Source organism: Vulpes lagopus, chromosome 18 (genome assembly GCF_018345385.1).
Source record: "Vulpes lagopus strain Blue_001 chromosome 18, ASM1834538v1, whole genome shotgun sequence".
Lineage (NCBI taxonomy): Eukaryota > Metazoa > Chordata > Mammalia > Carnivora > Canidae > Vulpes > Vulpes lagopus.
The window spans coordinates 13,188,739-13,207,915 of NC_054841.1; the positions used below are offsets into that span (position 1 = coordinate 13,188,739).

Consider the following 19,177-nt stretch of genomic DNA (forward strand, 5'->3'; position numbering starts at 1 on the left):
AAACCACAACACAAATATCAACTTTAATACAAAGTCTACTGATGCTCTGAAACATTAACCTGAGAGAAGTTAAAATGTTTCTTGAATTCACATCAAATTAATATTGAGCTTATGCAAATCTCTTTAAATTTTTTTAGTTTTCTGAGAGTTCAATATAGTATAAAACTCTATACAATAAATATCTACACAGCACTGTACAATGATTTTATGTATCTATATTCTCAGAGGCATAATGAATCTACTAAACAAAAAAAAATTTTAAACAATTTTTAAATCAAAAGTTTTAAGTAACTGTGCAAGTTATGCCCTTATCAGTGTTACGCCACAAATGAAACAAACACATAGTACCTTAGAAGTGTGAATGTATGCACTCATCACTAAAAGCTGGCCAAGTGCCATTGTATCATTGATAGAATAGCTTCAAATTCCACTCAGAGCACAACTGCAGTTGCACTGAATCCAGCAGTATAAGCATGCCTGCATGTTATTATGAAGAATCGTGGAAAATTTCACAGGCTGACATCCAGAACGTCTGCGGTTCTTTTCATATTTCTTTCTTCCTGCAAAGTAGTTATTAGACCAGTAGCTGTTTTATTTTTTTTAAGCTGGAAATTTCCACTGTTTTCTTTTTAAACTAGTCTTAAGTGTAAATTACAAAATATTCCAAAATTCCAGCATGATACAAAGAATAATTTAGACAGAGAAGAATTAAAATATCAATCTTCAAACTAGGGTGAGGGGACTAGTAAGCAAACTAAGGTGTCACTCTTTTCAAAAAGTGTCTAGGGAAATATTTAGGCAATTTAAGGTTCCAATAATTTAATATAAATTCTAAATGTGATAAATAGCACATTGTGAAGCTGGTATTTTGTCATTAGCTTGTAGGGGAGGTACTCAAAAGCCAATATAGGGGATCCCTGGTTGAGCGCTTGCCTGTGGCCCAGGACACAATCCTGGAGTCCCGGGAATCGAGTCCCACCAGGTTCCCTGCATGGAGCCTGCTTGTCCCTCTGCCTGTGTCTCTGCCTCTCTCCCTTCTCCCCCAACCCCCGCCCCTTTCTCATGAATAAATAAAATCTTTATTAAAAAAAAAAGGGGGGGATCCCTGGGTGGCTCAGCGGTTTAGCGCCTGCCTCTGGCCCAGGGCGCGGTCCTGGAGTCCCGGGATCGAGTCCCGCGTCGGGCTCCTGGAATGGAGCCTGCCTCTCCCTCCTCCTGTGTCTCTGCCTCTCTCTCTCTCTATCATAAATAAATAAATCTTTAAAAAAAAAAAAAAAAAAAGCTAATATAACCAGTAGAATAGTTAAGCACAGACACCATGAAAAGAGAAGACCATATATAACAGCTTGGTGAGAAAGGACTATACTATACTAACAGAGGTTAAATCACAGAGATCAGTAAGGATTCAAAAGGGAAGAATGACAAACCAGCATAGCCTTAGCTACTACAAAGTTTTTAGAAAACTACAACGTTTTAGAAAAGTCTTCAACACTTTTTCATTAGGATTATACCAGACTGATATATTTGATGTTTTTAATCTTACTCTTTAATAATAAATGAGGAAATAGATAAGAACTTATTAAAGAGGTAAAAAGACACATCAAGTTCCCAGCTATTTAAGATGAAAAATGACTTTTAACAGTTAAATACAGTAGAAAATTTATTAAGTTTAAGAACTGCTGGGGATCCCTGGGTGGCTCAGCAGTTTGGCGCCTGCCTTTGGCCCAGGGCACGATCCTGGAGTCCCAGGATCAAGTCTCCCGTCGGGCTCCTGGCATGGAGCCTGCTTCTCCCTCTACCTGTGTCTCTGCCTCTCTCTCCCTCTATCATAAATAAATGAATAAATCTTTAAAAAAAAAAAAAAAAAGAACTGCTATATCCGGGCAGCCCAGGTGGCTCAGCGGTTTAGCGCCGCCTTTTGGGCCAGGGCCAGATCCTGAAGACCTGGGATCGAGTCCCACATCGGGCTCCCTGAATGGAGCCTGCTTCTCCCTCTCCCTGTGTCTCTGCCTCTCTCTCTCCCTCTCTGTGTGTCTGTCATGAATAAATAAATAAAATCTTAAAAAAAAAAAAAAAAAAAGAACTGCTATATCCTAGGTTAACAACTTTAGTTTTTCCTTCCATTTACATGAAGAAATGGGATTTTTATACATTTGCATTACTGTTATCCATGCTTTAAAACAGTTGTTATTCCCCAAAATATACATATAATCAAAAGCTTGAGCATTAGTACAAAAACACTGCTGATCACCAATAAAGATCTGTACCACCAAAGACAGAGAAAATATTTGCAAAATATATCTGATAAAGACATATATCCAGAATATACATTTTAAAAAAGAAACTCTTAAAACTCAGTAACAAAAGCAGGGGGGATAGAGGTAAATCAGTAGATCAGTAGACCTTTAAGTAACATCTTATTTAGTGGTAAAAGACTGAATACTTACCCACTAAGACTGAGGGTAAGACAAAGATTACCTCCCCAAATTGATCAAACAGATCACAATCAAAATCCCAAGACTGCATTAGTCATTATAATAAAGAAAAAAAAAAAGAAAGAAAAAGCATACTAATTGAAAAGGTAGAAATAAAATTATTCACAAACATGATTACCTATGGACGTAATCCTAAGGAAACTACATAAAGTTACTAAAAAATGAGTTTAGCAAGGTTACAAAATATACAGAATATAAAAATCACTCATATTTCTACATACTAACAAAATTATTGGAAAAGTTTAAATTTTTTAAATACTACGTACAATCACATTTTAAAATATGGAACTTAGTGATAAATTTGACAGTAAGATCTATATGCTGATAACTACAAAACACTAAGAGAAATTAAAGAAGACCTAAGGAGAGATCTAGGACAAGTTCACAGAAGACACAACATTTTTAAGAAATTGATTCTTCCCAAATTATCAATTGGTTCAATGCAATCACAATCAAAATCACAACAGAGATTCTGCAGAAATCAGCAATATTCTCCTAACTGTATGGAAATAAAAGGCAAAAAGGGCCTACAAGAGCCAAAACAAATGGGAGAAGAAATGACAAAGTTGGATGATTTATCTTATCTGATTGCAAGACTGGGGTTAAGACAGACAGATAAACTGACCTGCACATATGTGGTTGATTTTCAACAAAGGTGCCAAGACAATCCAATGGCAAATGTATAATCTTTTCAACAAACGGTGCTGGAAAAATTCAATAGCCATATACCAAAATATGAACCTCAACTCTTATACACAAAAATGAACTCAAATGGCCATATACTCAAATTTAAGAGCTAAATCTATAAAACTTCTAGAAGAAAACATAACAGTAAATCTTAATTACCTTGGGTTTGGCTAAGATTTCTTAAATGCAACAAAAAAGGCATGAACTATAAAATGCAAAAATTAATAAATTGAATTCCAATGACATCAAAAACTTTTGCTCTTCCAAAAAATTAAGAAAATCAAACAGCAGACCACGGTCTCAAAAAAAAAATCTGTTTTAAAGACAGAATAAGCACGCAAGCAGGGGAAGGGGCGGAGGGACAGAGGAAGAGAGAGGGCTCCACACTCAGCACAGAGCTCAACAAGGGCCTCTATCTCACAATCCTGAGATCATGAGCAGAGCCAAAATCAAGAGGCAGATGCTTAACCAACTGAGCCACCCATGCACCCCTCAAATTAAATATTTCTAAAACATATATCCAAAAAGGTTTGTATCTACAGAACTCTTAAATCTCAATTAGCTAAACCACCCAACTTAAAAATAGCATAAAATATGAACAGACATCTCACCTTAAACAAGTACATGAAAATATGCTCAACATTATTACTCATTAAGGAAACTCAAATTAAAGCTATGATGAAATACCACTATACACCCACTAGAATGGCTAACATTAAAAAAAGACTGACCAGGGCAGCCCCGGTAGTGCAGTGGTTTAGCGCCGCCTGCAGCCCAGGGTGTGATCCTGGAGACCCGGGATGGAGCCCCATGTCCGGCTCCCTGCATGGAGCCTGCTTCTCCCTCTGCCTGTATCTCTCTGCCTCAATCTCTCTGTCTCTCTCTCTCTGAATAAATAAATAAAAAATCTTTAAGGAAAAAAAAAAAAAAAAAGACTGACCATATTGAGGAGCCTGGCTGGCTCAGTCGGTATAGCATCTGTGTGACTCTTGATCTTAGGATTGTGAGTTGGAGCCCCATGTTGGGTGTGGAGATCAAAGAAAAATTTTAAATCTTAAAAAAAAAAAAAAAAAAAAGAAGAAGAAGAAGAATCAAGACATATAAGATGAAATACACTTTGAGAAACAGCTGGCAATTTCTTTTTAAAAAAATTTTTTAACATTTTAATTATCTTAGAAAGGGGAGGGAGTGAGAAAATTCAAGTGTGTGGCAGGTGGCACAGGGAGTGGAGTGGGAGAAAAAGTCTCAAGCAGACTCTGCACTGAATACAGAGCCCAACACAAGGGCTTGATCTCACAACCCTGGGATCACCAACCTGAGCCAAAACCAAAAGTCAGACACTTAACTAACTGCACCACCCAGGTGCCCCAGTTTCTTAAAATTTTTAAGTGTTGAACATACACCTAGCATATAACCCATTCTATTCCTATGTATTTACTCAAGAGGAAATAAAAGCCTATGTCCCTACAAATCCTTGTATACAAATGTCACAGAAGCTCTATTTTTCTTAATAAAAGACTGAACACAACCCAATGTTCATCAACAGTTATCTATGTGAATAAACTGGGATAAAACTATACAAAGAAATAGCACTAATCAATCAAAAATAAAACTACTGATAAAGCAGGGCACCTGCCTGGTTCAGCTGGTAGAGCATGCAACTCCTGGTCTCAGGGCTGTCAAGTTTGAGCCCTGCACTGGGAGTAGAGATTACTTAAAAAGGAATATATAAAAATCTACAGACATATGCAACAACATGGATAAATCTCAATATAACTATACAGTGCTAAGTGAAAAAAAAAAAAAAAAACAGCTCTCCTCAAAAAAAAAAGTACATAGTACTTCTGGATTTCAGCTCAAAGGAAGCAAAGGTGCAACTATCTTCAGTCATCCCAAATTCAGGCTCATCCAACACCAGATGCCTCCAACATGCTGACTACCTAAGTTCAACCCCAACTAGATCAAACTCATATACCTGAGGTACGCCAGTGAGGAAATCAATGCCATGTCAGAGCTGGCTCCCAAGATCAGCTCCTAGATCTGTCACAAAAAAAAAGGATGGTGATGATATCACTAAGGCACGGGTGATTGGAAGGGTATGAGGATTACAGTGAAACTGACCATTCAGAACAGAAAGGCCCAGATTGAAGTGGTACCTTCTGCCTCTGCTCCGATTATCAAAGACTTCAAGGAACGTCCAATAGGCAGAAAGCAGAAAAAAAACAAGTGAGCGGCCCTTGCCCTGTTAACCACAGGAGAAATATTACTTTTGATGAAATTGTCAACACTGCTCAACAGATTAGGCACGTCTTTAGCCAGAAAATTCTCTAGAACCATTAAAGAGATCCTTGGGACTGCCCAGTGTTTGGGCTGCAATGCTGATGGCTGCCACCCTCATGACATCATAGATGACACCAACAGTGGTTCAGTGAAATAGTCGACAAAGGAGAACAACAAAGGAGGGACGCCTGGGTGGCTCAGCAGTTAAGCATCTGCCTTTGGCTCAGAGTGTGATCCTGGAGTCCCAGGATAGAGTCCCACATCAGGCTCCCTGCATGGAGCCTGCTTCTCCCTCTGCCTATGTCTCTGCCTCTCTCTCTCTCTCTCTCTCTCATGAATAAATAAATAAAATCTTAAAAAAAACTACAAAGGAAAATATTTCAAGAAAGGATCATCTGACAGGGAGGCGGATAGAATACACAGCAACAATTCAATTTATATGAAATTCTCAAAAAGGTCAATTAATCTTCAGTGACATAAGGGAGATCAGTAATTACAGAAGATTGGGGGAGGAATGGATTTTAAAGAGATACAAAGATACTTCTATTAGAGTCACTACGTATTTTCATATTGTACTTGTGGTGACAGATCACAGGTGGACTTCAATGTCAAAACTCAAATTGCACACTTCAAATATACAGAATTAACTGAATGTCAATTATACCTCAATAAAGTTGAAAAAAAGAAAAAAGTGAACTATAGTGATAGAAGGCAAGAACAGTGGTTGACTGAATACTACAAACCCCTGAAAAGGACTGAATACAAATGGGCAAGATAGAACTTTTTAGAGATGTGAATGTTCTGTATCTTGATCATGGTAGTAGTAACACAGCAGTTTACATCTGTCAAAACAGCACACTTAAAATGGTTCGATTTTAGTATAAGTAAATTATACTTCATAAAAGCAGATATCTACATTATTAAAAGCACATCCAAATGTTATATAATTACATTTTAAACACCTTTAAACATATGAAACAGTATATAATCACAACATATTGTAGTTTACCACCTCATTAATCTATGCTATCAGTCTGACATTCTGACTTCATTTTTTAGGCTTTTATTTGTAAGCAATCTTTATACCCAATACGAGGCTCGAACTCACAACCCCAAGATCAAGAGTCCCATGCTCTTCCAACTAAGCCAGCCAGACACCCCTTATTTTACATTCTTTAAATTTTACATGATTTTTTTTTTTATGTTACAAAAGAAAAAGAAATCATAAAAGCACAAGAAGAAACACATAAGGGAAACAAGCACTTCTATACACCCCTGGTGGATTCATAAATTGATACAACCTCTACAACCGGGAGCTAGCTGCAATTATCTATAAAACTTAAAATTCATACTTTTTAATACTCTAGCATTCTACTTCCAGAAATTCTTATATGCTCTATAACAAAACATGGGAACAAAGAAATACATGAGGATATTCACTTACAGCTTTGTTTGTAGTAATATGAAACTAAATACAATACATATCCACACAGTGAAATACTGTGTAACCATTAGAAAGAATTTAAAATTATAAAAATAAAAAAATAATAATAAAAATAAAAAATAAAAAAATAAAATAAAATTATAAAAATAGATATGAAACCTTGCCCAAGATCATTTAAAAAATATACACAATCCAGAACAGGGCTCCTGAGTGCCAATTACATAAGTGGGTTAGTTTTATGAAAATATATCTACCTATACTTGTACATTTTTTCTGAATGTACACTACACCTTAATATAAAGCTTAGCCAAAAAAAAAGTAGCAGAAATTCACTAAATTTAAAAGCTTTTAAGCCTATGCATTTATAGGCCTACAGTTAACAATGACTCTACAGTTAACAATAACTCTGAGAGGGGACAGGGATATGGCTGGAAGACAGCTGAGGAAGGATGTCTTTCCACTGAATACCCTTTGGTACCTTGTGAATTTATCCCATGTGCAACAGTTATATATATCAAAAAATATTTTTGAACTGAGACCATTTGCAACCATATCTCTGTATGAGTTGGGATTTTCATAATACAGAAATAAACTAGAGACAGAGATGGATTTAGATCCATAATAGTTCTTCATAACCCAATTTCAAATTTTTATATTCATCACAGCAATCTCATTTCCACTGCCTTTATAACCAGCAGTTTAAAATTCAACAAAATAAATTTTAATAAAATCACATTTTCTATTTTGAACAGGGTTTTGTAGAAGACTTCATTTGAAGAAAAAAAGGGCTCTACAGTACAAAAGACTGTTAAATGAGATGATATACATTAAACACCCAACACTGTCCAAGCATATAGGCTTGGATAAATGGTAGCTTTTATCTTTTATATCTAAGAATATGAATCAGCACACAGGAAAAAGAATTTTACTAGAGTAAAAGCGGGTAAGACAGAACAAGGGAAACTTAACAGCTAAAGTACAAAATTCATAGAATTAAGGAGATAATGCTGGAAATACAGATTAAGAGTCAGATTATGAAAGGCTTTGGGCACACCAGGGGAAGGAGTTTAGTTTCATACTTAGACAAAAGACAATAGATCTCATGCCTTCAAACAGTCAAACATGCAAAGTTTTGTTTTGGTTTTTTTTTAAGATTTTATTTATTTATTCATGAGACAGAGGCAGAGACACAGGCAGAGGGAGAAGCAGGCTCCACGCAAGGAGCCCGATGTGGGACTTGATCCCAGGACTCCAGGATCACGCCCTGAGCCAATGGCAGATGCTCAACCGCTGAGCCACCTAGGCGTCCCCAGAGATAAGTTTTTAAAAGGTAAATAAGAGTGACACCTGGGTGGCTCAGTGGTCCTGGGATCGAGTCTTGCATCAGGCTCCCCAGAGGGACCCTGCTACTCACTCTGCCTATGACTCTGCCTCTCTCAGTCTCTTAGGCATAGAGATTACCTTTATAACAATAAATAACAAAGGAGAAAGGCTCTGTCACAAAAAACAGGTGAAAATCTAAGTTTAGTATAACCCCTCTGGAGGCAACTAGGAAAGAGCCATTAAAGTTTTAAATGTTTATTTCCTTTGATTCAGAAATTTCATTTCTAAGATGCCTATACTGAGATATACTCAAGCCTACACACAGATCTACATATAGTTCACTGCAGTATCAATCAAAATAGTAAAAGACTGGAAAGAGCAATGCAGAACTGGTTAAAATAAGTTACACACAAAATCCATTTGTACAGTGGAATATTATACAGCCTTTTAAAAATGTGAGATATATAGAAGGCTCTCCAAGTTCTTTTGTTAAGTGAAAATAGTAGGAGCCCCACTTTAATCAGAAATAGAGGGAGGACTAATCTGGCTCAGCAGATTAGTGCCGCCTTTGGCCCAGGAGTGATCCTGGAACCCCAGGATTGGGTCCCATGTCCGGCTACCTACATGGAGCCTGCTTCTCCCTCTACCTATGTCTCTGCCTCTGTGTGTGCCTGTGTGTGTGTGTGTGTGTGTGTGTGTGTGTGTGTGTGTATCTCAGGAATAAATAAAATCTTCAAAAGAAAAAAAAAAAAGAGGGAGTGGGAGAGATTAGGAAAAAGATACTGGAGAGAGACATCCACAACTATATATACAGAATATCCTCTAACTTCAGTAACCTTTGGAAAGGGGGGTAGTTATAAAGACCAAAGACTTGGGGGACCAGGATCCTTACTTTTTCAAGGTATACCACCTTTTTGTACTGCTTCAATTCTATCACGTTTATGCCTCCTTTTCAATTAAAAAAATTTTTAAACATTTTTTAATTTTTTTTAATGTAACTAAGCACTACAGAATAAAAGATGTGGGAAAGAGAGATCAGAAGCAGTAATTAAGACCCTTTAGGTCTACCTATCTCCTCCATGAAGCATTCCCTAACAATTCCAGTTGAAAATGACCTTTTCTTCCTCTGAACTTTTGAACCACTTATATTGTTGCAACTATATTTTTTCAATTATACTTATTTCTCAGCTAGATTATAAGCTCCTAGGTCATAAAGAGATTTTAATGCCTACAATACTTAGCACAATTCTTTGGAGAACAGTGATACTGAATACAAACATCTGACAACTTACAGGACTGTCAGTCTTACGGCATTTGGGAAATATGAATGCATGCAAGACCCAGACATGATTTATCTGGGACAACTCTATGAGGGAGACATACCTCCCAAGCAAATCCTTAGGACTCTAATTTTATCCCAATATCCAAATAGAAAAGCTGACCTGAGGGACACCTGGGTGGCTCAGCAGTTGAGCGTCTGCCTTTGGCTCAGGTTGCTCAGGTCGTGATCCCGGAGTCCCTGACCCAGTACTACATCGGGCTCCCTGTGGGGAGCCTGCTTCTCCCTCTGCCTTCTGTCTCTCATGAATAAATAAAATCTTTAAAAAAAGAAAAAAAGAAAAACTGACTTGAGAGTTAGAACTCTAGAAACTTTCATATCGAAACACCAAGCATTTGAGGGAACTTAAAATGAATATATTTGAAAAAATAATAGATTTCAAAAGCTTAAAAGAAATGGTCCCCACCTCAAAAAATTGACAATTTGACTGACTCTGTCCTACCAATCAATACTGACTCCTGTGCATGTGAGGAAATAATAAAGATTCATATCCGAAAATAAGAACTATATTTTCAGCTGTGGTGGCCTAGGAAATTTACTTAAATAGGATCTGAACTGGACCTTGAAGACTAGGCCTAGATAACAAGGGAGAAGAGGCAGAAAGCAGCAGTGTGATTGACACAAGGGACAACACAAGTAGGAAAACTGAGTTTAAAAAGACTATGTTAACAACTGAATACTAGGTTAAGGAGGATTGTACTCTGCAGATTTATAAGCAAAAACTGTAATCAAAATGATGTTTAATAAGTACAGAGATGGGGATCCCTGGATGGCTCAGCGGTTTAGCGCCTGCCTTCGGCCCAGGGCATGATCCTGGAGTCCTGGGATCGAGTCCCACGTCAGGCTCCCTGCATGGAGCCTGCTTCTCACTCTGCCTGTGTCTCTGCCTCTCTCTCTCCCTCTCTCTGTGTCTCTCATGAATAATAAAATCTTTTTAAAAATAATAATAAGTACAGAGAGGACTAAGGGAAAGAACAGAGACTGCTTTGAAAGCTGTTACATAACCTAGAAATAAAGGGCCTGAATTACAGTTTTAGATTTTTTTTTTTTTTAAATGATAGTCACAGAGAGAGAGAGAGGCAGAGACATAGGCAGAGGGAGAAGCAGGCTCCATGCACCGGGAGCCCAACGTGGGATTCGATCCCGGGTCTCCAGGATCGCGCCCTGGGCCAAAGGCAGGCGCCAAACCGCTGCACCACCCAGGGATCCCTACAGTTTTAGAAATTGTAATGAAAATATATTTAAGGGGTGCCTGGGTGGCTCAGTCAATTAAGTGTCGGCCTTCAGCTCAGGTCATGATCCCAGGATTGTAAGATTGAGCAGGGAGCCTGCTGCTCCACTTGCTTGTGTTCTATGTCAAACAAATAAAATCTTTTAAAAAACATATATGTATACATAAATATATTTAAGAGAAATATATCAATAGGATTCTGAAAAAACAAAACCAGGTTTATTCAAATCCACTCACTTAACACATTGAATATTTAAATGACCAAGTCTTAAAATGCCTTACCTCTGAATTCTTGCTAATGATCTCTCACCAACAGAAATTGCTCTCTCCATGTTAAAATCTTACTCATTCTTCAAAGATCTGCATCCAGATCACCTGGTAAAGTAGTCCCTTTCCCCCTCTGAACTTCTCCTTGACTTCATAAGCAAAATTGATTGCCTTGTACTGAAGTGATGTGAATACCTGATTGATTGTGTGCACTTGGAGGTCAAAACCTTAACTCTCATAGTGCCTTAAACACTACAAGCTTAATAAACACTCATTAAGTATGTGTGTACAGAGAGTGGGCAAGCGCCAAACAGTAGCAAATTAAAGATGATTAAAGCTTAAGGCCTCATGGCTAAGAGAATGGTCTTAGGAAAAATCAGTTTAAAAAGTAACATGTGGGAAGATTTTGTACTTTAAGGGAAGAAAAAGAAAACTGGAATTTACTGGACAAGTTCACAATTCCAGGTTTACCTAACTTGGGATCCATCCACCTTCTACCAATCTAGATGTGGTTGTGTACTTTGAAAGTAGCTTCCTGAATTCATTTTACTGATTCCTGATAGTACTCTTAAAACTTAGTATAGTAATAGTCTTTATTACATGAAGAAGATACTATATTACTGGCCCTCCAATGGATGCAACATGTGTGTGCAGTTATTTTTCTCACTAGCAAAGTTAGATTTTCCTAGATGCAGCCAAACACTTGCTCTGACAGTAACAGGGCCAACTACCTTGGCTGGGATGAAAGTCTTACAAAACACCATGAACCTGGATGAAGCAGAAGGTGTTTAGACTAACGACACAATTTGATGAAGAGAATACTGGGTAATCCTTAAAACATTTTCAAATAAAGTTGCCAAATTTCAATCTGGAAACAAAATCAAGCTGATACAGCTACTCTACAGTGACTTAAATTCAATAATCCATTTCATTGATGACAGTTTTACTGAGAGTAAAGAAAAATATGACTTTATTTTCTTACAACAGAAGGAGGGGGCTGAAAACTCTCTCCCCCTCCCACTTACAAAGGCACACGTGTGCAAGCAGGCGCTCTGCAGCTCCTAGCATATACTACAGTGAAGTCAGGAGCTCAGTCATCCACTCCAAACTGATGAGTCAGCACTGACGGGTTACCATTATCTGGCATAAAGAGCGTAATCCATTTAATGTTTGACCAAGAAAACTTAAATATAAGGCTATTCTACATATCTATACAATGCTTTAAGTTTATAGAATTTTCCAATATAATGAACCTTGGAAGAATATATACTCCACCCTCTTTGTTTTATAAATTTCAAGAAAGACCCAGGGACTAATTTGCAGGAAGCTTACAGTACTAGTTTACAAATTATTCTCAATTCTTCACAGGTAAGTATCATTTTCAAAGTAACAAGCAAACAAATGATACTGATTAGGTAACAAAGGGGAAATATTCAAAGGCTTTCACATGTAAACTTACATATATACATATATATGTTTATTTTTATTCATCTCTACACTCCTTGTGGGGCTCGAACCCATGGCCTGGAGATCAAGAGTCACATGCTTTTCCAGTTGAGCCAGCCAGGTACCCTGTGATTTTTTTTTTTTTAAGTTGTTTTAAAACCGAAGTATGATCATGCTGTTCTTTCCACCAGTAACACTCTCATTTATAAAAGTATCAGTTTAGGACACTTAGATTATGATAAATACTTCCTCTCAAAGTAAAAATAATTTGGTTTTAGATTTTACTTAAACAGAATAGTAAAGAATATTTACTCTAAAAGCCTCTCCTTTTTTTTTGTTAGAACTCTTTCTTCCCCTCCCCATGCTTTCTCCTCTTTTGTGCTCAAGTTCTCAAATGCATAAGATGGAGGAACAATACCACAATGCAACTGCAGGCTTCCTGCCTACTAGCCAGTCATTATTCTTGACTCAAGAACTTTCAAAACACTGCTTGGGTTGCTTTGAGATTCCCTCTTTCAGATTTTCCCTCCTTCATGGAACATCTACTTAAAAGAATGACTTCAAAAATGTCTTGCTGCACCCAATCACAACTCTCTAAGCAAACTAAAAATGCTAGCCTTAGATATGAAGGTGGGATATAAATGCCTTAAATTCGAACACCAATTTCAAAGTACAGGACAGGAAAAAAAAAAGTATTTCTGGCCAAGCATTATAGTACTTTTCTCATTAATCTTGTTTCTGAAAAATTCATATTTATGACTACTAAACTACCATCACTTTTTTTTTTTAACACCATTCGGATCTCTATCTCAAACTACACTGTAATCAATGGAAAAGGGCTACCCTAATTATAACTGACAAAGTTCAAAACAAATTGGAGTATATTCATCTATTTTTTTTTATTCATTTATTTTAAAAAGCTATCAAGGGCAGGAAAAATTACCAGCAGCAGTCACCTGGAAACCTAGGGAATTTCCCATTTCCTCTGACCACACTTTGATGGTGGCAGTAGTACTTAAAAATTTGATTGTTGAGATAAACCAATGGAGCTACTTTATACTGAGACATGTGGGTGTTGGGAAGGGGGATAAATTATATGCCCGGTTCAGCATAAGTTCTTTCCTTTTTAAAGGCAAAAGCATTAAATATGAAAGTCAAACACATTGATTTACAGGTAACAACTTGTCAAATCGTTACAATAAAAATTTTTCCAACGCCTCTAACAAAAATAAAAAGACTAATCTATTCCAAACAATATTCAAAAAAGCTCAATTCCAGTACAACAAAATAATTTAGCTAGTCCCCTGGAGTTTGTTATAATGGGATTTAACCTGTACACTCAACATTCAATTAACCATGAGGCTTATCCTAATTGAGGATTATGCTGACTTCTGCAGTCTTTTCCCATCTATCCATCTACCACTCCTACTCAGCTGCCATAGCTACCAAAAGCAAAGCCCCAGGGAGCAGTAGATTATCCATTACTATGTGGTACCCATGCCAATATTCCCTTTTCATTCTTATGTGGATGATGAAGAGTTAAATTTAGTAATCTAATCAGCCTAGTTTCCAAAAAGTGAAACTTCAGAACCCTTACTCATAGCCTCTAACCAAAGAAATTAAACATTTTAGAAGAATACCTTCATAAGTGAAGAGCAGACAAGAAGTTACCCTTCCAAAAAAAAGTAAAAAAAAAAAAAAAAAGTCACACACTTTCCTAGAACATATCGATAAAAAAAATATTAATGGAAAAAATAGGGCACAGACATCCCTAATGAAAACTAGGAAAAAAGACTAACAGAAAAGACTAGTCCATTTGCTCTTAAAATATTCTTTGAAATGCATAAAATCCATTTGCCAGATAGGTCAGACTTTCCTTTGCCTATAAGCCACATTTACTACAGTTAAATAAACCTTAATTACTGCCGCCGCCGCGCCCCCCCCCTCCCCAAACTGACCTAGGCCAGCAGAACCTACCAAACTGAGTTAATGCTGACAAAGTTGGAACCCGGCAGTACACAGTCTAAGAAGATTATCCAGTTTGTGGATAAATCAGCCTCCTAGACAGCGCAGGTCTTCCTTTCAACTCCTGCTGTGTATCTTCTGGCCATTTTCCTGTTCATTTAACAACTCTCTACCAGAAGGTAGGAAAGGGAAAGGCGATTAAATTCAAGTCAATTCCATCATTTGTTAGGAGCTGAAAATAAGGTTAGACTCAGGATAAACTGCACCTTAGCCCAAAACAATCTCCCAGAAATCCTATCAAAAAAACCAGTGGACTAAATGAATTTATCTAACAAACACTAACAAAATGAAGGAATGAGCCTCATTACAATAGAGCCCCTCCTCCACTTTAACAGAGAAATGTTCATTTTGTAATCCCCTCCTCTGACCCCCAAAAAAGCACTCAATAAAATGGAAGAAAATGCCTATATTTTACTGCAGTACTCAATCTCAATCTAAATTTATATACAATCACCTATTTCTTTAATCTGACGAACTATGAGAAAGAAGGAAAGTAAATATGCATTTCCAATACTAATTTTCTGCTCCCAGAGTTTTAACCACTCAACAATGAAAAAAAAAAAAGAATATTCTGCACTACAGAATATATAGTAAGTTCAAACCAAACTAGGACAGGTCCTATCTGGTTTAACCTATGAGAAACTTGTCAACATGATCAACAACTAGTTTTTCTAGTCCTATATATCATTAGAGTAACAACTGCATTAAACTGTGGTCGCTTTCCAATGTAGACAAACAGCCACTGGAGGCTACTCATTCTAAACTTGCAACAAATCAAGTTTTCAAAAGTAGTCTACATCTTCAGGCCAAGGCTCGAAATTATATAGTCTAAAAAAAAGGTAAAAAGAAACCCTAAAGCCATTTATTTTAATACCAATTCAGCATAGGACAATAGTTTGGTTTTCTATCTTACCCTACAGACCAAACTAAAATATTCTTAAAACCTTTTTTTTTTTAAACCTTTTTTAAAGAATTCTAAAAAACATAGTCTTTAAAAAAAACTATTCTAGAATAATACAGTTTAAAAAAAAAAAAAAAACTTTATACTATGTCCCTGACATAGTAAGAAAGTTTATTTCAAAAAACCCATCAAGAAGGTTTCATTAGTAAGTAACCATCTCAAAAACTATTTTTTATTTCGCAACTCCTAGAAAAAAGATCCAGGGTCCAGCAGTACACTCACTCCTTACTGAATAAATTCTAATTTATTTGTCTAGAGATGGGGCAGGATTTATTGAAATACTGTTATATAGGGATAAAAATTTATTCCTGATATGAGAAATAACTCATACCCAGAAGGATACACAGTATACTCAATTGCAAAATATAGTGAATTTATTTAACACAATCCCTAATAGCCTAAACTATAATAGCCTAAAACTATAAGATTTTATTTATTTATTCATGAGAGACAGAGAGAGAGAGAGAGGCAGAGACACAGGCAGAGGGAGAAGCAGGCTCCATGCAGGGAGCCTGCTGTGGGACTCGATCCCAGGTCTCCAGGATCACCCTGGACTGAAGGCAGCACTAAACCACTGAGCCACCCAGGCTGCCCATCATTGAATTTTTTTAATGAATTGTTAGTGTTGGTAAATTTAAAACCACCATTCTAAAACTTACAAAAATAGAAATCCTGTTAATTATGCTGAGGCTGTTTTGTATTTTTGAAGCCTCTGCAGGTAAGGAATATTTTACCTTAATATTTCATACAACTGCTCTAGATTACAGCTTCCCACCTATTCTACAATCCTCATGTCCAAAATGTAGTTCTATATGCTAAAGGCTGGCATACGCCTCTTTTTTTTTTTTTTTAATACTGATTGGACAATTAAGTCACTTCTACCAATACATAAAATACCACTATAATTTAGGATCACAGGCAACCTAGATTACTGCTCATTTAAATGCAGAACCTGAAGCAACCTCCAGTGACAGGAGCTATAGTGTTCAATATCATTTTACATGTTACAGAGGCTTCACCTTACATACAAACAATGAACCCTGGCAGCCTTCTTCATCCTAAAGCCCCACAAATTGTTACTTCTTTAAAGGTGTTAGTAGTATAGAAGGCAACATAAGCAGTGTTAAGTTCAGAAGCCTTTTCTTAATGGCTATCAACATTTGTTCAAGACGACTGAAAAGAAAACATTATTCCCACCACATTTTCCCTCTCTTCTGTTCATTTTATTTTCCTGCTTTTGGTACCCAGCAAGATTATGTTTCAACTAAAAATCTTAAGATAATTATTCCAAACACCAAAGATACTCTAGAAACCAGTAGTAGTCACCTACTAGGAACCTCCAAGGAGCTCGAATTGGAGGGCTTACCGGAGAGACTCATTTTTCAATGTTTGTGTTGGGTTTTATATCCGGTATAACCGAGTAATAATTTAAATAATTTAAATTTTTTCCCAAGAACAAACATTTCATGAACTTCCAGATTTCTGTTTAACATTGTAGTTTATGCAGCATTCACAAGACCTGTGTTTGGGGGTTTTTTGGTGGAGCTTTAAGGTTGGAGTTTTTGTTGGTTTTTTTTTTTTCCTTTGGTTTGTTTTTTTTTTTTTTTCCGTCATCCTCTATACAACCTGCTGCAACGCATACAGAAGCTTTTTTTTATTTATTTATTTTTTTTCTTTGCAGCCAAGGGCCGGTTAGGTGGATCCGAGCCCAGGCATTTAAATCAAGGAGATGCATGCAGCAATCTCATTCAATACTACTACCACTCACTCATCTCATTCAAATCCATTTAAACCCACTGCAGCAAGACAGCTGGTACTCACTCGCCTTCCTGTTTCTTTACGGTACAGGCTTAATAACAAAAACAGGTTGGCTTTGAAGCGCTGCTCAAAAACTGCAAAAAAAAAAAAAAAAAAAAAAAAAAAAAAGGAAGTCTTCACATTCGGGAGGGGGAGGGGGGAAAAAAAGTTTCGACTTCGGGAGAATTTCATACCTTTCGTGTCATTCCATTTTGGAATCCCGAACTCCTCCTGCTAAGTGAGGTTTTGCAACGATGCTTTCTCCCTCTCACGACTGCTCTTTTGGTTAACTTTTCCACCCCGAGTGCCCTCAAACTAGAAGCAACTAAGCCTTCCAACGGCTCCTGGCTTTTTGCTTGTGGTTTGTGTTGGGTTTTTTTTTTTTTTTTTTGGAGGGGGGGGGTGTTTTCTGTTTTGTTTTTGTTTTTTTGTTTTTTTAAGGCATGTGCAAGACAATTTAAATCACCACAAACTGAACCGATATATGGGAAGATGAGAGATGGGGACGAGGTGGTGGTGGAGGGGGGAGGGAGGGTAGTAACTAGTGATAATAAAAGACAGCCAAAGCGCCCAAAATCTGATCCACCAACTTCCCACTTGCCATTTCCCCAACCTTCACAGCAGAGGTAGCGGGGGGGAAAAAAAAAAAAGCCTTTTCACGGAGGAAAAACTGTGGAGAACCTACCCTTGGCCAGAATGAAATTCCGCAGATAACTCGAGTTAAAACATTAAAAACGCCTCTCAAGTGCAGGAGGGAGAAGAGCCGCAAAACGCAAGGCGACTGTGAGCGCGACTCGGAGGCTGGCGGCTGGCGTGGGGGTCGGTGGGGTCGGTGGGGTCCGCGCCCCCCCCGCCCCCTAATGCTCCGGGAGAACTGCGGGGGCGCTGAGGCAGCGGGAGGAGGGGGCGCGGGGAGCGTCCTGAGGCAGCCCCGGGGGCTGGGGGGGGGCAAAACTTCAGGGACGGGAGGGGAAAGTGGGCCCCCCACGGCCCCCCCGGCCCTCGGGGTGACCCCGCCGCGTGCGGACCCCTCAGACCCCCGGGCCGGCTGCCGCCCCACCTCGGCTCCCCTCCCCGGCCGTCGGCCGCCCCCGGCTGCGGAGCCCCGACGCCCCGAAAGTACCTCAGCGCGCCCCCCCCCCCCCCCCCGCGGCGCGCCCCTCAGCGCCTCAGCCGAGCCGCAGCCGCCGGCTCGCGGCAGCCCCCGGACTCGCCCTCTTTCCCTCCGCCTCGCACTCCACCCCCTCGCCCGCCACCGCTCCTCCTTTATCTCCACTCACCACCCGCCGCCATTTTCCTCGCAGCTCCGCTTTAAATCGGAAACTCGCCGCTCAGCCCGCAGCCGCCGCCACTGCCGCCGCCGCCGCCACCGACTCAGCCGCCGCGGCCGCCGCCGTCGCTGTGGAGGGGCTGAGGCGGCAGCGGCTGAAGCCGCGCGCGGGGGCCTCCGGGATATGTAGTCCCGAGGCCACGCCCAGCACTACCGGTCCCAGGGGGCCTTGCGCGGCCGGGCTCGCAGGGCGCGAGGGCGTGGTGGTGCTGGCGGTGGTGCTGGCGGTGGGGATGCGGCGGACCCCGGCCGCTCTCCTCCGCCCACTGCCTGGCAGCTGAGGCGGGGTCCGGAGGACGACAATACAAGCCCTAGCCCTGCCCTTGATCTTGTCACACTTGCTTTCGCCCCGTGATATTTAGCATTTACGAACCTTTTATTGTGTGCCAGGTACCGATCCTCAAAACAAGCATCCATCCATCCCTTTGGGGTCAGTTGTTCGTTAGATGCTAAAGCCTCTGGCTGAAAGGTTGTTTGGCAATAGTGTGTTCACTGCATAGTCAGTCCGTGTCATCCCATGAAGTAGCTTGCTTTGCAGTGGACGCAACTGGA

General features: G+C 39.0%; 1 protein-coding gene across 4 annotated transcripts in view; it reads right to left on the reverse strand.

Annotated features, from left to right (window-relative positions):
- The window catches only part of NCOA3 (nuclear receptor coactivator 3), a 144,680-nt gene extending 125,956 nt beyond the window's left edge, over window positions 1–18,724 (reverse strand). For 3 of the 4 annotated variants that reach the window (XM_041732331.1, XM_041732334.1, XM_041732330.1), the window contains exon 1: window positions 18,576–18,724. The gene's annotated coding sequence lies outside the window, so the exon portion shown is untranslated. The remainder of the gene's footprint in view (window positions 1–18,575) is intronic. The other variant, XM_041732333.1, reaches the window with a different exon arrangement.
- Between the last annotated feature and the right edge of the window lie 453 nt (window positions 18,725–19,177).